This window comes from Salvelinus alpinus, chromosome 7 (genome assembly GCF_045679555.1).
Source record: "Salvelinus alpinus chromosome 7, SLU_Salpinus.1, whole genome shotgun sequence".
NCBI classification, from domain to species: Eukaryota; Metazoa; Chordata; class Actinopteri; order Salmoniformes; family Salmonidae; genus Salvelinus; species Salvelinus alpinus.
Window position 1 is genome coordinate 76,145,995 of NC_092092.1, and position 26,626 is coordinate 76,172,620.

Here is a 26,626-nt window from a genome sequence, read left to right on the forward strand (position 1 = left end):
TTGTGCTGGGACAATAAAAGGCCACTTTAAAATGTGCAGATTTGTCATGCAACACAATGCCACAGATGTCTCAAATGTCTCAAGCTTTGAGGAAGCGTGCAATTGGCATGCTGACTGCAGGAATGTCCACCAAAGCTGTTGCCAGAAAATGTAACGTTATTTTCTCTACCATAATCTTTCTCCCTATCGTCGTTTTAGAGAATTTGGCAGTACGCAAACCATGGGTAAACACTCCAGCCCAGGACCTCCAAATCCAGCTTCTTCACCTGAGGCATCATCGGGCGGGGGGTGCTGAGGAGTATTTCTGTCTGTAATAAAGCCCTGTCGTTGTGAAAAACTAATTCTGATTGGCTGGGCCTGGCTCCCCAGTGGATGGGTCTGGCTGCCAAGTGGGTGGGCCTATGCCCTCCAAGGCCCACCCATGGCTGCGCCCCTGCCCAGACATGTGAAATCCATAGATTAGGGCCTAATGAATTTATTTCAATTGACTGATTTCCTTATATGAACTGTAACTCAGTAAAATCTTTGAAATTGTTGCATGTTGCGTTTATATTTTTGTTCAGTATATGATGCACAGAATACGGAATATGGAGAGATCGTGGATGTGGGTGTGTGTGAGGAGGGCCATTAAGCGAATGTGTCTCCCATTCACGTCACCTCAAGGCTGGGCTGCAGGACAGACTGTGTGTGTGTGTGTGTGGTCAGAGCCCAGCCAGAGAGTATGTGGGAATACACTAAATGACCCCTTCTGTCTATCTGAGGCACAAACACACATATTATGTTCAGAAACACGTTAACACACACACACACACACACACACACACACACACACACACACACACACACACACACACACACACACACACACACACACACACACACACACACACACACACACACACACACACACACACACACACACACACACACACACATATATGCTAACCCTATGAGAGTAAAGTAAAGCGAAGGAGGACTAGAATAACGCACATGAAAACAGTGTCCATGGCAACAGACATAATATATGATATATTCTGTCATCGGCATTCCCCAGAATACAGCCAAATGTCTGTGCCCTGTGTGTGTCCCTGTGTGTCCCTGTGTGTCCCTGTGTGTCCCTGTGTGTGTGTCCCTGTGTGTGTGTCCCTGTGTGTCCGTCCCTGTGTGTGTTCCCCTGTGTGTCCGTCCCTGTGTGTGTGTGCCTGTGTGTCCGTCCCTGTGTGTCCGTCCCTGTGTGTCCGTCCCTGTGTGTCCGTCCCTGTGTGTGTGTCCCTGTGTGTCCGTCCCTGTGTGTGTGTCCCTGTGTGTTTGTGCCTGTGTGTCCGTCCCTGTGTGTCCGTCCCTGTGTGTCCGTCCCTGTGTGTCCGTCCCTGTGTGTCCGTCCCTGTGTGTGTCCGTCCCTGTGTGTCCGTCCCTGTGTGTCCGTCCCTGTGTGTCCGTCCCCGTGTGTCCGTCCCTGTGTGTGTGTCCCTGTGTGTGTGCCCCTGTGTATGTCCCTGTGTGTGCCCCTGTGTGTGTCCCTGTGCATCCATTCATGTGTGTCCGTGCCCCTGTGTGTGCCCCTCTGATTGTCTGCAGTCATGGAGCCCAGCCAGTGACTATGCCTTCTAGTCTTCATGATCCCATCTGTCTGAGACACACACACATAATGTTTAGATCGACACGTACAATGCATTCGGAAAGTGTTCAGACCCCTTCCCTCTTTACACATTTTGTTACGTTACAGCCTTATTCTAAAATGGATTAAATAACTGTTTTCCCTCCTCAATCTACACACAATACCCCATAATGACAAATCTAAAACATGTTTTTTGAAATGTTTGCAAATTTATGGAATCGTGTAGTCACCAAAAAAGTGTTAAACAAATCAAAATATATTTTATATTTGAGATTCTTCAAAGTAGCCACCCTTAGCCTTGAGGACAGCTTTGCACACTCTTGGCATTTTCTCAACCAGCTTCACCTGGTATGATTTTCCAACAGTCTTGAAAGAGTTCCCACATATGCTGAGCACTTGTTGGCTACTTTTCCTTCACTCTGTGGTCCAATTAATCCCAAATCTTCTCAATTGGGTTGAGGTCAGGTGATTGTGGAGGCCAGGTCATCTGATGCAGCCCTCCATCACTCTCCTTCTTAGTCAAATAGCCCTTACACAGCCTGGAGCTGTGTTGGGTCACTGTCCTGTTGAAAAACAAATGATAGTCCCACTAAGCACAAACCAGATGGGATGGTGTATCGCTGCAGAATGCTGTGGTAGCCATGCTGGTTAAGGATGCCTTGAATTCTAAATAATCACCCCCACACCATCACACCTGCTCTTCCATGCTTCACAGTGGGAACCACACATGCGGAGATCATCTGTTCACGTACTCTGCGTCTCACAAAGACACGGTGGTTGGAAACAAAAATCTCAAATTTGGACTCATCAGAACAAAGGACAGATTTCCACCAGTCTAATGTCCATTGCTCGTGTTTCTTGGCACTTAGCAAGTCTCTTCTTCTTATTGGTGTCCTTTAGTAGTGTTTTTTTGTGCAGCAATTCAACCATGAAGGCATAATTTACTCAGTCTCCTCTGAACAGTTGATGTTGAGATGTGTCTGTTACTTGAGCTCCGTGAAGCACTTATTTGAGCTGCAATCTGAGGTGCAGTTAACTCTAATGAACTTATCCTCTGCAGCAGAGGTAACTCTGGGTCTTCCTGTGGCGGTCCTCATGAGAGCTAGTTTCATCATAGCGCTTGATGGTTTTTGCGACTGCACTTGAAGAAACTTTCAAAGTTCTTGAAACGTTCCGTATTGACTGACCTTGATGTCTTAAAGTAATGATGGACTGTCGTTTCTCTTTGCTTATTTGAGCCGTTCTTGCCATAATATGGACTTGGTCTTTTACCAAATAGGGCTATATTCTGTATACCAGTCCTACCATGTCACAACACAACTGATTGGCTCAAAAGCATTAAGAAGGAAAGTAATTCCACAAATTTACTTTTAACAAGGCACAACTGTTAATAATTGAAACGCATTCCAGGTGACTACCTCGTGGCGTTGGTTGAGAGAATGCCAAGAATGTGCAAAGCATTTATCAAGGCAAAGGGTGGCTACTTTGAAGAATCTCAAATATAAAATATATTTAGCTTTGTTAAACACTTTTTTGGTTACTATAGAAATACCATGTTCACATTAATACATGCATGCTCAGACTGTACATCTGACAAACAGATAACATTAACTGAATGTTTGAGGGACACGTGTTGCATACATGAAATTACACGTTATCAGTATGCCTGGCATGTGTTTGCCAAATCACTGTTTGAGACACAAGTAAAATGTTATCTCAAGATTTGTGGCAAAGAAACAAATGCTTTGATAATGTTCTGATACTAGACATGTTTATGTTGTCAGGCTGAGTGAGAGATAATCTGAGACATGTTTATGTTTTCAGGTTCAGTGAGAGATAATCTGAGACATGTTTATGTTGTCAGGCTGAATGAGAGATAATCTGAGACATGTTTATGTTTTCAGGCTGAATGAGAGATAATCTGAGACATGTTTATGTTGTCAGGCTGAATGAGAGATAATCTGAGACATGTTTATGTTTTCAGGCTGAATGAGAGATAATCTGAGACATGTTTATGTTGTCAGGCTGAGTGAGGGATAATCTGAGACATGTTTATGTTTTCAGGCTGAATGAGAGATAATCTGAGACATGTTTACATTGTCAGTCTGAGTGAGAGATAATCTGAGACATGTTTATGTTGTCAGGCTGAGTGAGAGATGATCTGAGACATGTTTTTGTTGTCAGGCTGAGTGAGAGATAATCTGAGACATGTTTATGTTGTCAGGCTGAGTGAGAGATAATCTGAGACATGTTTATGTTGTCAGGCTGAGTGAGAGATAATCTGAGACATGTGTATGTTGTCAGGCTGAGTGAGAGATAATCTGAGACATGTTTATGTTTTCAGGTTCAGTGAGAGATAATCTGAGACATGTTTATGTTTTCAGGCTGAGTGAGAGATGATCTGAGACATGTTTACGTTGTCAGGCTGAGTGAGAGATGCTTGTCAACAAACCTCTCAGAGAGGGATCACCCTGGAAAACAACCATCCCTCTCTCCCTTCCTCCACTCTTTCATTCATTCATTTCTTCATTAATTCAATCAATCATTCATTTATTTATTCCTTCTACTATTTTCCCCTTCCTTCCTTCCTTCCTCTCTTCCATCAGAACCATCTCATTCAGCACACACATGGAGGGAGGGAAAGAGAGATAAGGGGAGAAAGGAATAGTTAGAGAGATCTGATATATATAGATCTGATATAGAGAGATCTGATGTATAGAGAGATCTGATGTATATAGAGATCTGATATAGAGAGAGATCTGATATATAGAGATCTGATATAGAGAGAGATCTGATATATAGAGAGATCTGATATAGAGAGAGATCTGATAAAGAGATATCTGATATATAGAGAGATCTGATGTATATAGAGATCTGATATATAGAGAGATCTGATATATAGAGAGATCTGATGTATAGAGAGATCTGATGTATAGAGAGATCTGATATATAGAGAGATCTGATATAGAGAGAGATCTGATATATAGAGAGATCTGATATAGAGAGATCTGATGTATAGAGAGATCTGATGTATAGAGAGATCTGATATATAGAGAGATCTGATGTATAGAGAGATCTGATGTATATAGAGATCTGATATAGAGAGATCTGATGTATAAAGAGATCTGATATAGAGAGATCTGATATATAGAGAGATCTGATGTATAGAGAGATCTGATGTATAGAGAGATCTGATGTATAGAGAGATCTGATGTATAGAGAGATCTGATGTATAGAGAGATCTGATGTATAGAGAGATCTGATATAGAGAGATCTGATATAGAAAGATCTGATATATAGAGAGATCTGATATAAAGAGATCTGATATATAGAGAGATCTGATATAGAGAGATCTGATATAGAGAGATCTGATATAAAGACATCTGATATAGAGAGATCTGATATAGAGATATCTGATATAGAGAGATCTGATGTATAGAGAGATCTGATATAGAGAGATCTGATGTATAGAGAGATCTGATATATAGAGATCTGATGTATATAGAGAGATCTGATGTATATAGAGATCTGATGTATTCTGTTGTGTTGAAGGAACAGGGAGCACAGGCTGCATACTAAACACCTTTCTCTCTCTCGCTGTCGCTCTCTCTCTCTTCTACTTTCCCTCTCTCCCTACATCACAATCCTTAGTTCTTCCCTCTCTCTCTCACCCCGTCTTATCTGGTGTCTCTGTCCATCTTTCCCTTTATTATTGTATGAATCATTGTTATTGGCAACAGTAGTCTGTGAGAGCTAAAGCGTTATCATTGGCTAACACAGACAGAGATGATACAATAGGCCACAGAACTGCACTGAACTTGTCTACTAAAATGTATTTGATCCCATCCTTTTCTCTCTCTGTCTCTCTCTGTGTCTCTCTCTGTGTCTCTCCACCCCCAATCTCTCTCCTCTCTCTGAAGTCAAATGGCCCACCTGCCTGGAGGCTTTATGGAGGACTGCCACACTGCAGGAGCTCTCCCCTCCCATCCTCTCCTCTCCTCTCCTCTCCTCTCCTCTCCTCTCCTCTCCTCTCCTCTCCTCTCCTCTCCTCTCCTCTCCTCTCCCCTCCCATACTCTCCTCTCCTCTCCCCTCCCATACTCTCCTCTCCTCTCCCCTCCCATACTCTCCTCTCCTCTCCTCTCCTCTGTGTGTGAGGTATATTTCCAGAGGGCAGTGGGAGAGGGAGCAGCCTCGTCTCATAGACTAGAAGTAAAGTATTAAACAAAAATCTGGGACACTCATATTAGTATGATATGTTACACTAGCCACCTGTTAGGAATTCATAACATATCTCCAACTTTATTTGCCCCCCAAGTTTTTTTTTTTTTAATTTTAATTGTTGGACATAAAAGAATGCAAAAACACCAGGAAATCAGCTTCTATTGATTTTAATTTTGAAATATGTTCTTAATAAGTATTCCCATGCAGGAAATTTGCAGTCTACAAATGATTGGTAATGATGTTCTGGCCCCCGACCCAGTTGATGATCCCTGTTGTACGAATTGCATTTTGTAACAAATCATCCGAATTGCATTTTGTAACAAATCATCCGAATTGTAATTTGAGACATTTGATACCAATTGTAACGCAAACGTCTAGTAACACATAGGTTGCATGTTAAAATCTTATCACGAACAAATTATAGGGCCTCCGTAGTGGCGCAGCGGTCTAAGACACTGCTCGAGGCATCACTACAGACCCAGGTTCGATCCCAGGCTGTGTCACAGCCGGCCGTAACCGGGAGACCCATGAGGCGGTGCACAATTGGCCCAGCGTCGTCTGGGTTAGGGGAGAGTTTGGTCGACCAGGATTTCCTTGTCGCATCGTGCTTTAGCGACTCCTTTTGGCGGGCCGGGCGCCTGCAAGCTGACTTCAGTCATCAGCTGGATGGTGTTTCCTTTGACACATTGGTGCGGCTGGCTTCCGGGTTAAGCGAGCAGTGTGTCAAGAAGCAGGGCGGCTTGGCGGGGTCGTGTTTCGGAGGACGCATGGCTCTCGGCCTTTGCCTCTGACTGTAACTACCAATTGGATATCACGAAAAAGGGGTAAAAGTACAAAATATTACAAAACAAGCATTTTTTTGCTGTATGGGCATGCCTGCCCAGGACTGTAAGGTGGACAGGGACATCACAGTTATACTACAAGTACAGAGTTACACACACACTTCTGGTTATGACTGACTCATTTCCTGATTGATTGATGTCGATTGAGCAGGAGACAATGCTCTCTCTCTCTCTCCCTCCCTCTCCTGCTCTAGTTCCCTTTCCCTCTCTATCTCCCGCTCCCTCTCTCTCCCGCTCCCTCTCTCTCCCGCTCCCTCTCTCTCCCGCTCCCTTTCTCTCCCGCTCCCTCTCTCTATCTCCCTTTCCCTCTTTCTATCTCCGTCTCTCTCTGCCTTTCCTGCTCTCCCTCCCCTGTGTTCTTGCTCCCTTTCCGGTGCACGCACTCTCTCTCACTCATCGCAGCCACAAGCAGCGGTCTCAGTAAGAGACAGGCAGGCAAGCAGACAGACAGGCAGAGCAGAGCCGGTACAGAGGGAGACTACGGGAGCAAGAGGAAACTCCACATGAGCGGCCAAGTGGTGAGCCTTAATCCGAGCAGCCACAGCCTCCACTTACCACCGGCTGCAGCCTGAAACGTATAGGAGGTTTTCCTGTTGTTAAACACCTCGTCACTTCCCACGACACTCTGATCGCTGCATGTTACTGTCACTGCTGCCAAAAGGCTGAAATGACCTGGGCGAGAGGGAGAGCTGTGGAGAGCCGTTACGCTGGTCAGCTTACTGGGAGGACCCCCCGATTCCCCCAACATCGCTACCTGAACCTGAACCAGACACTAGTCTGATCCATTTGGCATCGGCAAGCCCAAATAGGAGGGCATGGCTGTTTAGAAGAGACGAGGGCTAGAGCCAGCGGCGGGAGAGAGAGAGAGACCATCACAGAGACAGGTAAGAGAGAGAGCTGAATCTGTTCAGTGGCTTTTCTAACCCTGTGTTCCATAGGGAGAGGGTATTCATGTACTACATGTACAAATGTGAATGCTAAGGATCTGAGAAGCAGGGATTGAAGATGATGGTATTTTCTATTTGGTTGAGTAATGAGTTTTTCCCCTTTTGGTTCAAATGCAGCTTGTACTGCATGGACATTGATTTCATGGCAGGTTGGCAATTTGTTAAAGGAAATATGGCTAAAGAGCTCCATCTTACTCTCTGTCCCGCTCTGCTCCAGGCGGAAGTGGTTTGATATTTATCAGACGTGCTTTAGGGTCTGGAAAATGTCACTAATGAAGGGAGACTGAGAGGGACAGAGAGGGACAGCGAGAGAGAGAGAGGGACAGCGAAAGAGGGAGAGCGGGATAGAGAGGGACAGCAGGAGAGAGAGAGCAGGGTGAGTGATAGGAAGAGAGAATAAAGTATGTAAGGGTGAGAAACAGTGAGAGAGAGAGAAATATAGAAAGAGACAGGGAGCAAGAGAGCATGAGTCCACCAATCTCAGTCACAATACGAATGAGAACCCAGTGGCGTATCTAAGCAGTGAACTGCAGCTCCTCAAACCTCTCCTTCTCTCTGAGGGCTTTAGTGTCTTTTACCAATCCATAGGTATGCTACAGTATACTGGCTAATGCTACTGTATATCTCTGTGGTTACCTTCCCATTGCTGGCTGATGTTACTGTATATCTCTGAAGTTACCTTTCCCATAGTTACCTTCCCATAGCTTTCTCTCAACCCTGTCAAGTCTCCCATTTCCTGCCGCTGAAAAACATCCCCACATCATGATGCTGCCACCACCGTGCTTCACCGTAGGAATGGTGCCAGGTGTCCTCCAGACGTGATGCTTGGCATTCAGGCCAAAGAGTTCAATCTTGGTTTCATCAGACCAGATAATCTTTGCTTCTCATGGTCTGAGAGTCTTTAGGTGCCTTTTGGCAAACTCCAAGCAGGTTGTCATGTGCCTTTTACTGAGGAGTGCCTTCCGTCTGGCCACTCTACCATAAAGATCTGATTGGTGGAGTGCTGCAGAGATGGTTGTCCTTCTGGAAGGTTCTCCCATCTCCACAGAGGAACTCTGAAGCTCTGTCAGAGTGACCATCGGGTTCTTGGTCACCTCCCAAACCAAGGCCCTTCTCCCCCGATTGCTCAGTTTAGCCGGGCGAACAGGTCTAGGAAGAGTCTTGGTGGTTCTTACTAAGGTATCTGTTTATATTTTTAATACATTTGCAAAAAAATATAAAAAACTATTTTCGCTCTGTCGTTATGGGGTATTGTGTGTAGATTGATGACGACAGAAATATATTTAGTCAATTTTAGATGAAGGTTGCAACGTAACAAAACGTGGGAAAACGGAATACTTTCCGAATGCTACTGTATATCTCTGTGGTTACCTTCCCATAGCTGGCTGATACTACTGTATATCTCTGTGGTTACCTTCCCATAGCTGGCTGATACTACTGTATATCTCTGTGGTTACCTTCCTATAGCTGGCTGATACTACTGTATATCTCTGTGGTTACCTTCCCATAGCTGGCTGATACTACTGTATATCTCTGTGGTTACCTTCCTATAGCTGGCTGATACTACTGTATATCTCTGTGGTTACCTTCCCATAGCTGGCTGATACTACTGTATATCTCTGTGGTTACCTTCCCATAGCTGGCTGATACTACTGTATATCTCTGTGGTTACCTTCCAATAGCTGGCTGATACTACTGTATACTGGCTAATACTACTGTATATCTCTGTGGTTACCTTCCCGTAGCTGGCTGATACTACAGTATACTGGCTAATACTACTGTATATCTCTGTGGTTACCTTCCCGTAGCTGGCTGATACTACTGTATATCTCTGTGTTTACCTTCCCGTAGCTGGCTGATACTACTGTATACTGGCTGATACTACTGTATACTGGCTGATACTACTGTATACTGGCTAATACTACTGTATATCTCTGTGGTTCCCTTCCCGTAGCTGGCTGATACTACTGTATGTCTCTGTGGTTACCTTCCCATAGCTGGCTGATACTACTGTATGTCTCTGTGGTTACCTTCCCGTAGCTGGCTGATACTACTGTATACTGGCTGATACTACTGTATACTGGCTAATACTACTGTATATCTCTGTGTTTACCTTCCCGTAGCTGGCTGATAGTACTGTATATCTCTGTGGTTACCTTCCCGTAGCTGGCTGATACTACTGTATACTGGCTAATACTACTGTATATCTCTGTGGTTACCTTCCCATAGCTGGCTGATACTACTGTATATCTCTGTGTTTACCTTCCCGTAGCTGGCTGAAACTAATGTTTCATAGAGTAATGTTTACATAGAGTAATGTTTTTGTTCTGCTGGCTGAGGAGTGAGGGGGTCTTGTTGTTTTTTGGCCGTGCTTTATGGAGTGGAAGTTTAGAAGATGGATTATGCTGAAGCGCTAATGCTTTTGGGAGACTACAGAGTGGGTATGACTGGCAGGGTTGGTGGAGACATATTTCACAGCTTCTGGTCTAGGGCTGAGCCAAGCCATACCAAGCCGAGATGAGCTGAGAAGGGATAGGCAAGCTAGGAGCAGAGAGATGGAGGAACGGAAACAGACAGAGGCTAGAAGCAAACCACAGAGGGATATGGAGCCATGCATACTAGAAGTGGAGAAGAAGAGGGAAGAATGAAGGCTATGATCAGTCCTGACTAGAAGTGGAGAAGAGAGAGGAAGGCTATGATCAGTCCTGACTAGAAGTGAAGAAGAAGAGGGAGGAAGGCTATGATCAGTCCAGACTAGAAGTGAAAAAGAGGAGGGAGGAATGTTATGATTAGACCAGACTAGAAGTGAAGAAGAAGAGGGAGGAAGGCTATGATCAGTCCAGACTAGAAGTGAAAAAGAGGAGGGAGGAATGTTATGATTAGACCAGACTAGAAGTGAAGAAGAAGAGGGAGGAATGTTATGATTAGACCAGACTAGAAGTGATAAAGAAGAGCAACAGTCAAAGGCAGACTAGGAGTAATGTGAGAGAGACCTTCATAGCAGTAGTGAGACAAGAAGAGACCTTCACAGCAGTAGTGAGACAAGAAGTGCCTTTAACAGCAGCATTTAGACAAGGGGAGCCTTTCACAGCAGTAGTGAGACAAGGAGAGACCTTCACAGCAGTAGTGAGACAAGGACAGACCTCCACAGCATTAGTGAGACAAGGAGAGACCTTCACAGCAGTAGTGAGACAAGGACAGACCTCCACAGCAGTAGTGAGACAAGGAGAGACCTTCACAGCAGTAGTGAGACAAGGGGAGACCTCCACAGCAGTAGTGAGACAAGAAGAGACTGTCACAGAAGTAGTGAGACAATGAGAGACCTTCAGAGCAGTAGTGAGACAAGGATATAATTTCACAGCAGAAATGAGACAATGAGATACCTTCACAGCAGTAGTGAAACAGGGAAATAATTTCACAGCAGTAGTAGGACAAGGAGAAACCTTCAAAGCAGTAGTGAGACAAGGAGAGACCTTCACAGCAGTAGTGAAACAAGGACATAATGCCACAGCAGTAGTGACACAATGAGAGACCTTTACAGCAGTAGTGAAACAAGGACATAATGCCACAGCAGTAGTGACACAATGAGAGACCTTTACAGCAGTAGTGAAACAAGGAGTTAATTTCACAGCAGTAGTGAGACAAGGAGAGACCTTCACAGCAGTAGTAAGACAAGGAGAGACCTTCACAGCAGTAGTGAGAATGGACAGACCTTCACAGCAGTAGTGAGACAAGGAGGTCATTTCACAGCAGTAGTGAGACAAGGATAGCCTTTAACAGCAGTATTGAGACAGGGAGAGATCTTCACAGCAGTAGTGAAACAAGGAGATAATTTCACAGCAGGAGTGAGACAAGGAGAGATCTTCACAGCAGTAGTGAGACAAGGAGAAACCTTCACAGCAGTAGTGAAACAAGGAGATAATTTCACAGCAGTAGTGAGACAAGGAGATACCTTCATAGCAGTCGTGAGACAAGGAGAGAGCTTCACAGCAGTAGTGAGACAAGGAGAGACCTTCACAGCAGTAGTGAAACAAGGAGATCATTTCACAGCAGCAGTTAGACAAAGAGAGACCTTCACAGCAGTAGTGAGACAAGGGGAGACCTCCACAGCAGTAGTGAGACAAGAAGAGACTGTCACAGAAGTAGTGAGACAATGAGAGACCTTCAGAGCAGTAGTGAGACAAGGATATAATTTCACAGCAGAAATGAGACAATGAGATACCTTCACAGCAGTAGTGAAACAGGGAGATAATTTCACAGCAGTAGTGAGACAAGGAGAGACCTTCAAAGCAGTAGTGAGACAAGGAGAGACCTTCACAGCAGTAGTGAAACAAGGACATAATGCCACAGCAGTAGTGACACAATGAGAGACCTTTACAGCAGTAGTGAAACAAGGACATAATGCCACAGCAGTAGTGACACAATGAGAGACCTTTACAGCAGTAGTGAAACAAGGAGTTAATTTCACAGCAGTAGTGAGACAAGGAGAGACCTTCACAGCAGTAGTAAGACAAGGAGAGACCTTCACAGCAGTAGTGAGAATGGACAGACCTTCACAGCAGTAGTGAGACAAGGAGGTCATTTCACAGCAGTAGTGAGACAAGGATAGCCTTTAACAGCAGTATTGAGACAGGGAGAGATTTTCACAGCAGTAGTGAAACAAGGAGATAATTTCACAGCAGGAGTGAGACAAGGAGAGATCTTCACAGCAGTAGTGAGACAAGGAGAAACCTTCACAGCAGTAGTGAAACAAGGAGATAATTTCACAGCAGTAGTGAGACAAGGAGATACCTTCATAGCAGTCGTGAGACAAGGAGAGAGCTTCACAGCAGTAGTGAGACAAGGAGAGACCTTCACAGCAGTAGTGAAACAAGGAGATCATTTCACAGCAGCAGTTAGACAAAGAGATACCTTCACAGCAGTAGTGAGACAAGGGGAGACCTCCACAGCAGTAGTGAGACAAGAAGAGACTGTCACATAAGTAGTGAGACAATGAGAGACCTTCAGAGCAGTAGTGAGACAAGGATATAATTTCACAGCAGAAATGAGACAATGAGATACCTTCACAGCAGTAGTGAAACAGGGAGATAATTTCACAGCAGTAGTGAGACAAGGAGAGACCTTCAAAGCAGTAGTGAGACAAGGAGAGACCTTCACAGCAGTAGTGAAACAAGGACATAATGCCACAGCAGTAGTGACACAATGAGAGACCTTTACAGCAGTAGTGAAACAAGGACATAATGCCACAGCAGTAGTGACACAATGAGAGACCTTTACAGCAGTAGTGAAACAAGGAGTTAATTTCACAGCAGTAGTGAGACAAGGAGAGACCTTCACAGCAGTAGTAAGACAAGGAGAGACCTTCACAGCAGTAGTGAGAATGGACAGACCTTCACAGCAGTAGTGAGACAAGGAGGTCATTTCACAGCAGTAGTGAGACAAGGATAGCCTTTAACAGCAGTATTGAGACAGGGAGAGATCTTCACAGCAGTAGTGAAACAAGGAGATAATTTCACAGCAGGAGTGAGACAAGGAGAGATCTTCACAGCAGTAGTGAGACAAGGAGAAACCTTCACAGCAGTAGTGAAACAAGGAGATAATTTCACAGCAGTAGTGAGACAAGGAGATACCTTCATAGCAGTCGTGAGACAAGGAGAGAGCTTCACAGCAGTAGTGAGACAAGGAGAGACCTTCACAGCAGTAGTGAAACAAGGAGATCATTTCACAGCAGCAGTTAGACAAAGAGAGACCTTCACAGCAGTAGTGAGACCTTCAAATCAGCAGTGAAACAAGGAGATCATTTCACAGCAGTAGTTAGACAAGGAGATGCCTTCACAGCAGTAGTGAGACAATGGGAGATGCCTTCACAGCAGTAGTACGACAAGGAGAGACCTCCAAGCAGTAGTGAGACAAGGAGGTAATTTCACAGCAGTAGTGAGACACGGAGAGCCTTTCACAGCAGTAGTGAGACAGGGAGAGACCTTCACAGCAGTAGTGAAACAAGGAGATCATTTCACAGCAGTGAGACAATGAGAGATTTTCACAGCAGTAGTGAAACACGGAGAACCTTTCACAACAGTAGTGAGACAAGGAGATCCTTTCATAGCAGTAGTGAGACAAGTAGAGACTTTCACAGCAGTAGTGAAAAAAGGAGAGCCTTTCACCGCAGTAGTGAGACAAGGAGAGACCTTCATAGCAGTAGTGAGACAAGGAGAGACCTCCACAGCAGTAGTGAGACAAGGAGAGGATTTCACAGCAGTAGTGAGACAAGGAGAGCCTTTCACAGCAGTAGTGAGACAAGGAGAGACCTTCATAGCAGTAGTGAGACAAGGAGAGACCTCCACAGCAGTAGTGAGACAAGGAGAGCATTTCACAGCAGTAGTGAGACAAGGAGAGCCTTTCACAGCAGTAGTGAGACAGGGAGAGACCTTCACAGCAGTAGTGAAACAAGGAGATAATTTCACAGCAGCAGTGAGACAAGGAGAGATCTTTACAGCACTAGTGAGACAATGAGAGACATTCACAGCAGTAGTGAAACAAGGAAAACCTTTCACAGCAGTAGTGAGACAAGGAGAACCTTTCACAGCAGTAGTGAGACAAGGAGAGACCTTCATAGCAGTCTTGAGACATGGAAAGATTTTCACAGCAGTAGTGATACAAGTACAGACCTTCAAAGCAGTAGCGAAACAAGGAGATCATTTCACAGCAGTAGTTAGACAACGAGAGTACTTCACAGCAGTAGTGAGACAGGGAGACATCTTCACTGCAGTAGTTAAACAAGGAGATCATTTCACAACAGTAGTGAGACAAGGAGAGACCTTCACAGCTGTTGTGAAACAAAGAGATAATTTCACAGCAGTAGTGAGACAAGGAGAGACCTTCACAGCAGTAGTGAAACAAGGAGAGCATTTCACAGCAGTAGTGAGACAAGGTGAGCCTTTCACAGCAGTAGTGAGACAAGTAGAGACTTTCACAGCAGTAGTGAGAAAAGGAGAGTCTTTCACCGCAGTAGTGAGAAAAGGAGAGACCTTCACAGCAGTAGTGAGACAAGGAGAACCTTTCACATCAGTAGTGAGACAAGGAGAACCTTTTACATCAGTAGTGAGACAAGGAGAACCTTTTACATCAGTAGTGAGACAAGGAGAACCTTTTACAGCAGTAGTGAGACAAGGAGTGCCTTTCATAGCAGTAGTGAGACAAGGAGAGCCTTTCACAGCAGTAGTGAGAAAAGGAGAGTTCTTCACAGCAGTAATAAGACAAGGAGAGACGTTCACAGCAGGAGTGCGACAAGGAGAGCCCTTCACAGCAGTAGGAAGACAAGGAGAGACCTTTGCGGCAGTAGTGAGACAAGGAGAGACCTTCACAGCAGTACACAGAACAGTCCTAGGCAGAACAGTCACAGGTAGAACAGTCCCAAGAAGAACAGTCACAGGTAGAACATTCACAGGCAGATCAGTCACAGGCAGAACAGTCCCAAGAAGAACAGTCACAGGGAGGACAGTCACAGGCAGATCAGTCACAGGCAGAACAGTCCTAGGCAGAACAGTCACAGGTAGAACAGTCCCAAGAAGAACAGTCACAGGCAGAACAGTCACAGGCAGAACAGTCCCAAGAAGAACAGTCACAGGGAGGACGGTCACAGGCAGAACAGTCACAGGCAGAACAGTCACAGGCAGAACAGTCATGGGCAGAACAGTCCCAAGAATAACTTTCACAGGCAGAACAGTCACAGGCAAACTATGCTGCCTGCGTGTAATTTTTTTTAATCAAATCAAATTTTATTGGTCACATACACATTTTTATCAGATGTTATCGCAGGTGCAGTGAAATGCTTACATTTCTAGTTCCAACAGTGCAGTCATAGCGAACAATACAAAACTATAGATATAAATATCAGAACGAGCAATGTCAGAGTCCGGAATATAGATAGATGTATATAATGGTGTGTAAGGACAGTATATGAATAGAAATGGTGTGTACAGCAGTAGTTATATAGGATGAGCCTTGACTAGAATACAGTATATACATATGAAGTGAGTAAAACAGTATGTAAGCATTATTAAAGTGAACAGTGTTTAATGACTATGTACATAGGGAAGCAGTCTCTAAGGTGTAGGGTTGAGTACCGGGTAGTTGCCGGCTTGTAACATTGACTGAGTTCAGGGCAGGGTACTGGGCAGATGCAGGATCGTGGTGACTATGTAACAGTCTGATGGCCTGGAGATACAGTGCTTTCAGAACGTATTCACACTCCTTGACTTTTACAGCCTGAATATAAAATGGATTAGAGTGAGAGCTTGTGTCACTGGCCCACACTTAGTACCACATAATGTCAAAGAGGAATTATGTTTTTAGAAATGTTTACAAATTAATACAAAATGAAAAGCTCAAATGTCTTGAATCAATAAGTATTCAACCCCTTTGTTATGGCAAGCCTAAATAAGTTCAGGAGTAAAAATGTGCCTAAAAAGTCATTTAACAAGTTGCAAAAATAACATTATTTTTGAATGACTACCACACATCTGTACCCCACACATACAATTATCTATAAGGTCCCTCAGTTGAGTAGTGAATTTCAGACACAAATCCAACCACAAACACCAGGCAGGTTTTCAAAGAAGGGCACCTTTTTAGATGGGTAAAAAAAAGCAAACATTGAATATCCCTTTGAGCATGGTGAAGATATTAATTACACTTTGGTTGGTGTATCAATACACCCAGTCACTACAAAGATACAGGCGTCCTTCCTAACTCAGTTGCCGGAAAGGAAGGAAACCAACCGCTAAGGGAATTCACCATAAGGCCAATGGTGACTTTAAAATAGTTATAGAGTTTAATGGCTGTGATAGGAGAACATTGAGGATGGATCAACAACATTGTAGTTACTCCACAATACTAACCTAAATGACAGATTGAAACGAAGAAAGCCTGTAAAGACAAAAAATATTTGAAAACATGCATCCTGTTTGCAATAAAGTACAAAAGTAAAACTGCAAAGAATGTGGCAAAGAAATTCACTTTATGTCCTGAATACAAAGCATTATAATTGGAGCAAATCCAACATAAAAGTGATCTATACGCAGTGAGTCAGGAAGCAGATACAGAAAGAGAGTTTAATGATGAGAGAAGGTAGACGAACATAAGAGGAGAAGCGTACTTAACGTGAACAAAACCAATTCTGCCTGATGACTGAGGCTACTGAGGGCTAAATAAAGGAAGAGTAATCAAGGTGATAATGAAGTCCAGGTGTGTGTAATTATGGGGAGCAGGTGTGTGTAATGATGAGGAGCAGTTGTGCGTAATGATGAGGAGCAGGTGTGCGTAATGATGAAGAACATGTGTGTGTAATGATGAAGAACAGGTGTGTGTAATGATGGGGAGCAGGTGTGCGTAATGATGAGGAGCAGGTGTGCGTAATGATGGGGAGCAGGTGTGTGTAATGATGGGGAGCAGGTGTGTGTAATGATGGGGAGCAGGTGTGTGTAATGATGAGGAGCAGGTGTGTGTAATGATGAGGAGCAGGTGTGTGTAATGATGGGGAGCAGGTGTGTGTAATGATGAGGAGCAGGTGTGCGTAATGATGAGGAGCAGGTGTGTGTAATGATGAGGAGCAGGTGTGTGTAATGATGGGGAGCAGGTGTGCGTAATGATGGGGAGCAGGTGTGCGTAATGATGAGGAGCAGGTGTGCGTAATGATGAGGAGCAGGTGTGTGTAATGATGAAGAGCAGGTGTGTGTAATGATGAGGAGCAGGTGTGCGTAATGATGAGGAGCAGGTGTGCGTAATGATGTTTGCCAGGACCAGTAATTAATAGACCGGCAACGTTGAGCGCTGGAGAGAGGGAGCGGCAGTAGGTGTGACATCAACACATCACTGAGTACCACTCTTCATATTTTCAAGCATGGTGGTGGCTGCATCATGTTATGTGTACGCTTGTCATCGGCAAGGACAAAATATTTTTTTAGGATAAAAATAAATGGAATAGAGCTAAGCACAGGCAAAATCCTAGAGGAAAACCTGGTTCAGTCTGCTTCCCTACAGACACTGTGACACTAATTCACCTTTCAGCCGGACAATAGCCTAAATCACAAGGCTACATTTACACTGGAGTTGTTTACCAAGAAGACATTGAATGTTAGTCACTGGTTACAGTTTTGATTTAAGTTGGCTTGATAATCTGTGGTAAGACTTGAAAATGGCTGTCTAGCAATGATCAACAACCAACTTGACAGAATAATGTGCAAATATTGTACAATCCAGGTGTGCAAAACTCTTAGAGACTTACCCAGAAAGACTCACAGCTGTAATCGCTGCTAAAGGTGATTGACTCAGGGGGATGAATACTTATGTAATCAAGGTAAATTTGTGTTTTATTTTTCATTAATTCTTCACAACTGTTCAAATTTTTCTTCCACTATGACATCAGAATATTTTCTATAGATCGTTGACAATTAATGGCAATTAAATCCATTTTAATCCCACTTTGTAACACAACAAAATGTGAAAAAAGACAAGGGGTCTCAATACTTTCTGAAGGCACTGTAGAAGCTGTTTTTCAGTCTCTCGATCCCAGCTTTGATGCACCTGTACTGTCTCCGCCTTCTAGATGGTAGCGGGGTGAACAGGCCGTGGCTTGGGTGGCTGAGGTCCCTGATGATCAGGGTTGGGGAGTAACATGTAAGGGATTACAATTTTTTTTTAACTGTAATCCATTACGTTACCAGCAAGAATATTGTAATCAGATTTCAGATACTTTTGAAAAACTAGATGATTACTTCGAGGATTACTTTTAAATTCAGAAAGGACATTTGCGCCTTGATGTCTGTGTGAATGGACCATTTCAGGTTGTCACTGAGTGCACGCGGAGGAACTGTTAGACTTTTCACCCTCTCCAATGCGGCCCGTCGATTTGGATGGGGTGTGCTCCTACTGCTGTCTCCTGAAGTCCACGATCAGCTCCTTCATTTTGTTGGGATTGAGGGAGAGGATATTTTCCTAGCACCAATCCACCAGGCTGTCTCGTCATTGTTGTTAATCAGGCCTACCACTGTCGTGTCGTCTACAAACTTGATGATTGAGTTGGAGACGTACGTGACCACGCAGTCATGGGTTAACAGGAAGTACAGGAGGGGGCTGAGCACGCACCCTTGTGGGGCCCCCGTGTTGAGGATCAGTGTAGCGGAGGTGTAGTTGCCTACCTTCCCCACCTGGGGTCAGCCCATCAGTCCAGGACCCAATTGCACAGGGTGAGGTTCAGATCCAGGGCCCCGAGCTTAGTGCTCTGAGCTTAGCGATGAGGTGTGTTTGTGTGTGTGTGTGTGTGTGTGTGTGTGTGTGTGTGTGTGTGTGTGTGTGTGTGTGTGTGTGGGTCCAGTGGGTCTCACTCTGGACTAATGGGCCAGTATTCATAAAGAATATCATGTTATGAGTACTGATCTAGGATCAGGTTAGCCTCGTCCATATAATACAGGCCCTGGTTGAATGAGTAAATAGCCAAGCCATGATTTCTATACATTTTCCTCAAAGATCAAATAGACTGGTTATTTGATTGACTTGGTTAATTGATTTGTTGTTATTTGGTGTGAAGTGTATGCAGATGTTATTGGAAACTCTCCAGACAAGCCTTAACAGACTCTCTAACAACTCAAGATAAAAACCCCTTCACACTCTCAAGGCTGAAACCGCAAACCCCAAACCTACAATCGCCAACCCTCTCAGGCCATATGGCATCCACTCTAACCAGGTGAAAGTGTTAGTGCTATGGATGTCAGTGACAGGTGTGATGTGTGCAGCAGCCCCCAAAGTGCATCTCAAAGATTGTCCCAGTGCTTATTCAGAGTTTCCTGTGGCTGCCTAAGAGAGATGAGCTGTCCACTGGCGTTGGTTTGAGCATACATCCCATACACACAGACAGAGAGCGAGAGAGAGAGCGAGAGAGAACCGGCCTAGAGGAATCAGCAGGGACAGAAGCCATTACTTCAAAAACCAGCGACCGGTTACCCTCTCTCTGTGATCTCATCAAGTGGCAAGACCTGTTAGAGGGAACAAACTGAAGAGGGGAACTCTTAGGTTGTATCCCAAATGGCACCCTATTCCCTATATAGTCCGCTACAGGGCTCTGGTCAAAAGTAGTGCACTATATAGGGAATAGGGTGCCATTTGGGACTTATGCTTGGGACTTATGCTTGGTTTGGGAACAGGCTCCCTCTCTACCAGGCAAGATGCATCTTTCTAGAATGTTTTCTAAGGCTGATTGGAGGTAATAGTACGTCTGTGTGAGGTACTTTTCCAGTTTGATAATCTGTTTTTAGAACCTTGTTGGTGTATTTGATGCTTGTAAAGAAAGGCTTAAAAGTCTGTGAACGTTGCAAGGTGTTGAAGATAACATCCATGTCTTCATGGAAGAAATATTGAACAATATGAGCTTATAGATCTAGCTAGGGGAAGAAGAGATACAATCCACTGGACAAGAACTGATCTGAAGTCTTTATATAATAGCTTTAGAATCTGGCTTTAGAATATAGAAAATCTATAGAACAGGCTGAGGAATGGTTTCAGAATCTACAGATCAGGCTATAAAATTGTTTTAGAATCAATAGATCAGGATTTAGAATGGCTTTAGAGTCTATAGAACAGGCTTTAGAATGGCTTTAGAATCTATAGATCAGGCATTAGAATATAGAGCATCTATAGAACAGGATTTAGAATATAGAGCATCCATAGAACAGGCTTTAGAAAAGCTTTAGAATATATAGATCAGGCTTTAGAATATAGAGAATCTATAGTTCAGGCTTTAGAATGGATTTAGAATCTATAGATCAGGCTTTAGAATATAGAGAATATATAGAACATGCTTTAGAATATAGAGATTCTTTAGAACAGGCTTCAGAATGGCTTTAGGATCTATAGATCAGGCATTAGAATGGATTTAGAATCTATAGATCAGGCTTTAGAATGGATTTAGAATCTATAGATCAGGCTTTAGAATGGATTTAGAATCTATAGATCAGGCATTAGAATGGATTTAGAATCTATAGATCAGGCATTAGAATGGATTTAGAATCTATAGATCAGGCTTTAGAATGGATTTAGAATCTATAGATCAGGCTTTAGAATGGATTTAGAATCTATAGATCAGGCTTTAGAATGGATTTAGAATCTATAGATCAGGCTTAAGAATGGATTTAGAATCTATAGAACAGGCTTTAGAATATAGAGAATATATAGAACATGCTTTAGAATATAGAGATTCTTTAGAACAGGCTTCAGAATGGCTTTAGGATCTATAGATCAGGCATTAGAATGGATTTAGAATCTATAGATCAGGCTTTAGAATGGATTTAGAATCTATAGATCAGGCTTTAGAATGGATTTAGAATCTATAGATCAGGCTTTAGAATGGATTTAGAATCTATAGATCAGGCTTTAGAATGGATTTAGAATCTATAGATCAGGCTTTAGAATGGATTTAGAATCTATAGATCAGGCTTTAGAATATAGAGCATCTATGGAACAGGCTTTAGAATATAGAGCATCTATGGAACAGGCTTTAGAATATAGAGCATCTATGGAACAGGCTTTAGAATATAGAGCATCTATGGAACAGGCTTTAGAATATAGAGCATCTATGGAACGGGCTTTAGAATATAGAGCATCTATGGAACAGGCTTTAGAATATAGAGCATCTATGGAACAGGCTTTAGAATATAGAGCATCTATGGAACAGGCTTTAGAATATAGAGCATCTATGGAACAGGCTTTAGAATATAGAGCATCTATGGAACAGGCTTTAGAATATAGAGCATCTATGGAACGGGCTTTAGAATATAGAGCATCTATGGAACGGGCTTTAGAATATAGAGCATCTATGGAACAGGCTTTGGAATATAGAGCATCTATGGAACAGGCTTTAGAATATAGAGCATCTATGGAACGGGCTTTAGAATATAGAGCATCTATGGAACGGGCTTTAGAATATAGAGCATCTATGGAACAGGCTTTGGAATATAGAGCATCTATGGAACAGGCTTTAGAATATAGAGCATCTATGGAACAGGCTTTAGAATATAGAGCATCTATGGAACGGGCTTTAGAATATAGAGCATCTATGGAACGGGCTTTAGAATATAGAGCATCTATGGAACAGGCTTTAGAATATAGAGCATCTATGGAACGGGCTTTAGAATATAGAGCATCTATGGAACAGGCTTTGGAATATAGAGCATCTATGGAACGGGCTTTAGAATATAGAGCATCTATGGAACAGGCTTTAGAATATAGAGCATCTATGGAACAGGCTTTAGAATATAGAGCATCTATAGAACAGGCTTTAGAATATAGAGCATCTATGGAACAGGCTTTAGAATATAGAGCATCTATGGAACAGGCTTTGGAATATAGAGCATCTATGGAACGGGCTTTAGAATATAGAGCATCTATGGAACAGGCTTTAGAATATAGAGCATCTATGGAACGGGCTTTAGAATATAGAGCATCTATGGAACGGGCTTTAGAATATAGAGCATCTATGGAACAGGCTTTAGAATATAGAGCATCTATGGAACGGGCTTTAGAATATAGAGCATCTATGGAACAGGCTTTAGAATATAGAGCATCTATGGAACAGGCTTTAGAATATAGAGCATCTATGGAACGGGCTTTAGAATATAGAGCATCTATGGAACAGGCTTTAGAATATAGAGCATCTATGGAACAGGCTTTAGAATATAGAGCATCTATGGAACAGGCTTTAGAATATAGAGCATCTATGGAACAGGCTTTAGAATATAGAGCATCTATGGAACAGGCTTTGGAATATAGAGCATCTATGGAACGGGCTTTAGAATATAGAGCATCTATGGAACAGGCTTTAGAATATAGAGCATCTATGGAACGGGCTTTAGAATATAGAGCATCTATGGAACGGGCTTTAGAATATAGAGCATCTATGGAACGGGCTTTAGAATATAGAGCATCTATGGAACGGGCTTTAGAATATAGAGCATCTATGGAACAGGCTTTAGAATATAGAGCATCTATGGAACAGGCTTTAGAATATAGAGCATCTATGGAACAGGCTTTAGAATATAGAGCATCTATGGAACAGGCTTTGGAATGGACTTAGAATCTACATAACAGGCTTTAGAATGGTTTTAGAATCTATAGACCTGGAATTAGAATATAGAGAATGTATAGAACAGGCTTTAGAATATAGATAATCTATAGAACAGGCTTTTGATGTCCTCTGTCAACAGAGGACATCATATTCACCAAAATCGAAATCAGCCCGATCCGCTGCAGATGTTTGGCAGCAGCTAGCCTCTCTGCAGAGCCATGAAAAAACACATTATAAAAACAGGCCGACACTAGATAAAACCCAAAGATTACACCAATTACAGTGGAGAGCATTTACATGAGACAAACGGCAAGCGCTATGCCAATCTCTTAAGTAGGAGCTGCTTCCATAGCTCTGCCAAAGCACACATAGTAGCTACACACACACACACACACACACACACACACACACACACACACACACACACACACACACACACACACACACACACACACACACACACACACACGCACACACGCACAGACACACACACAAGCAAATACAGTGCATTCGGAAAGTATTCAGACCCCTTGACTTTTTCCACATTTTGTTACGTTACAGCCTTATTCTAAAATGGATTATATATTTTTTCCCCTCATCAATCTACACACAATACCCCATAAAGACACAGCGAAATAAAAAAAAATAACGTTTTTGCAATGTACAAAAATATTCAGACCCTTTGCTATGAGACTCGATGTTGAGCTCAGGTGCATCCTGTTTCCATTGATCATCCTTGAGATATTTCTAAAACTTGGAGTCCACCTGTGGTAAAAACTATTGAATGGACATGATTTGGAAAGGCACACACCTGTCTATATAAGGTCCCACAGTTGACAGTGCATGTCAGAGCAAAAACCAAACCATGAGGTCGAAGCAATTGTTTGTAGAGCTCCGAGACAGGATTGTGTCTAGGCACAGATCTGGGGAACGGTACCAAAAAATGTCTGCAGGATTGAAGGTCCCCAAGAACACAGTGGCCTCCATCATTCTTAAATGGAAGACGTTTGGAACCACCAATACTCTTCCTAGAGCTAGTCGCCTGGCCAAACTGAGCAATGGGGTGAGAAGGGCGTTGATCATGGAGGTGACCAAGAACCCGATGGTCACTCTGACAGAGCTCCAGAGTTCCTCTGTGGAGATGGGAGAAACTTCCAGAAGGACAACCATCTATGCGGAACTCCACCAATCAGGCCTTTATGGTAGAGTGGCCAGACGGAAGGCACTCCTCAGTAAATGGCACGACAGCCCATTTGGAGTGTGCCAAGAGGCACCCATGAGAAACAGGATTCTCTGGTCTGATGAAACCAAGATTGGTTAGAACCACTAAACAGCCATTTTGACTTTTATGAATATAAACAATTATAATTATTATTTTCATCAGATTCTCTTGTCTGATGAAACCAAGATTGAACTCTTTGGCCAGAATGCCAAACATCACGTCTGGAGGAAACATGGCACCATCCCTACAGTGAAGCATGGGGGTAGCAGCATCATGCTGTGGGAATGTTTTCAGCGGACGGGGCTGGGAGACCAGTCAGGATCGAGGGTAAGATGAACGGAGCAAACTACAGAGAAATCCTCGATGAAAACCTGCCCCAGAGCGCTCAGGACCTCAGACTGGTACGAAGGTTCACCTTCCAACAGGACTATGACCCTAAGCACACAGCCAAGACAATGCAGGAGTGGCTTCGGGACAAGTCTCTGAATGTTATTGAGTGGCCCAGCCAGAGCCCGGACTTGAACTCAATCAAACATCTCTGGAGACCTGAAAATAGCTGTGCAGCGACGCTCCCCATCCAACCTGACAGAGCTAGAGAGGATCTGCAGAGAAGAATGGGAGAAACTCCCAAATTCAGGTGTGCCAGGCTTGTAGTGTCATACTCAAACAGACTTGAGGCTGTAATCGCTGCCAAAGGTGCTTCAACAATGTACTGAATAAAGGGTCTGAATACCTATGTAAATGTGATATTTCAGTTTTTTATTATTAATAGATTTGCAAAAATGTATAAAAACCAGTTTTTGCTTTGTCATTATGGGGTATTACGTGTAGATTGATGAGGGGAAAAAACGATCTAATCCTTTTTAGAATTAGGCTGTAATGTAACAAAATGTGGAAAAAGTCAAGAGGTCTGAATTCTTCCCGAATGCACTGTAGGTGTTTCCAGTGCTTCAACTTGTGTCTAGAGCAGTGGAGAGATACAGGGTTCACTTGTTCCAGCCAAGCACATAAAGACACTCAGAGACAGCACCAGCTGAGAGGTATCTCACAGGCTTTGTAAAGCTGGTCACTGACCTCTGCATGGACAGAACAACATGGTTGCTAGCACATTGTATAACTCTACTCTACTATGCTGCACTGTACTCTACTGTAATGCACTATACTGTACTGTACTGTACTGTACTGCATTGTACTGCACTGTACTCTACTGAACTGTACTATGCGGCACTGTACTCTACTGTACTGCACTATACTCTACTGTAGTATACTGTACTCTACTGTACTGTACTGTACTCTACTGTACTCTACTGTACTGTACTATGCGGTACTGTACTCTACTCTACTGTACTATACTGTACTGTACTATACTCTATTCTACTGTACTCTACAGTACTCTACTCTATTCTACTGTACTGTACTGTACTGTACTGTACTGTACTCTACTCTACTTTACTCCACTGTACTCTACTGTGTGTCCACTAGGATCCATCACAATTTATAATCCTGTCCAGAGCATTTCCATTTAGTTCCCATGGAAACCTTCTCTTAGCAGAACTCTTAGCAGAGTAGATGGAAACATAAACACGCACACTGAGATCAAGAGAGAAAGAGAGAGAAAGAGAGAAAGAAAGAGAAAGAAAGAAAGAAAGAGAGAGAGACTTTTTAATGATACATATTCAGCTCATTTCATTAAAACCTCACCACCCCCCCACCGCCCTTTAAAAACAAATAGCCCCTGTACACCCACCCCCCTTAAAAAAACTGCATTGTTGGTATTAAGGGCTCGTAAGTAAGCATTTCACTGTAAGATCTACACCTGTTGTATTCTGTGCATGTGACTAATACAATTTGATTTACTGCAGTGCTACATACTCACCTTGCCCTCTACCCCACGATGCTAAACAACACCACACATCACAACAACCAAAACCTCACCACTTCAACAACCGTATATCCAACCCATCTTCCCCAGCTATACAGACGCCCCCCCCGACACACCATATCTCCTCAAACATCTTCCCCAGCTATACAGACGCCCCCCCCTCCCCCCCGACACACACCATATCTCCTCAAACATCTTCCCCAGCTGTAAAGACGCCCCTCCCCCCCGACACACCATATCTCCTGAAACATCTCCACACTGTTTATAATTTCATAGAACTTCCACCCTAAGGCGCACAGAGACCATCCCATTAAACAATAGTAAAGGGTCTGTTATCCCGCCACCTTTGACCCTGTTCCTCCTTGTTAGACAAATAGCCAACTTTGCCTGAGCAAACAGAAAATTCAACAAAACACATTTGGCCTTTTCCTTATTCGAATACCGTTATGCCCCATTATAAACATCCCGACAGTAAACTCCACCGTCAACATGACAAACAGACATTCCATCAGAGACATTAATGGCATTAACCCGGCGCACACAGAAAACACATGATGCACAGTTTCACTCATGACACTGAAAGGACACCCCTATCTGACTCCCAGGTCAACCTGTGCCAACCAGCTGTTAGTGGCCAGAGCTCCATGAAGAACCCTCCACTGGAGGTCCCCTGACCTCTTTGGTACTGGGGGTTTGTAGAGCCCCCTCCATCTAAAACTCATCATACTCTCCACCCCACATACCCCCTGCCACTGATGTGCCTTCACTCCTGTTAGGC

The 26,626-nt window shown here is 43.5% G+C and overlaps 2 protein-coding genes across 2 annotated transcripts in view; one reads left to right on the plus strand and one right to left on the minus strand.

Moving 5' to 3' along the window:
* Positions 1 to 26,626, minus strand: part of LOC139581934 (trans-Golgi network integral membrane protein 2-like) — a 44,170-nt gene that overhangs the window by 14,933 nt on the left and 2,611 nt on the right. The window lies entirely within an intron of this gene.
* The window catches only part of LOC139581690 (FERM and PDZ domain-containing protein 3-like), a 270,056-nt gene continuing 250,398 nt past the window's right edge, over positions 6,969 to 26,626 (plus strand). The window contains exon 1 of the mRNA XM_071411717.1: positions 6,969 to 7,566. The gene's annotated coding sequence lies outside the window, so the exon portion shown is untranslated. The remainder of the gene's footprint in view (positions 7,567 to 26,626) is intronic.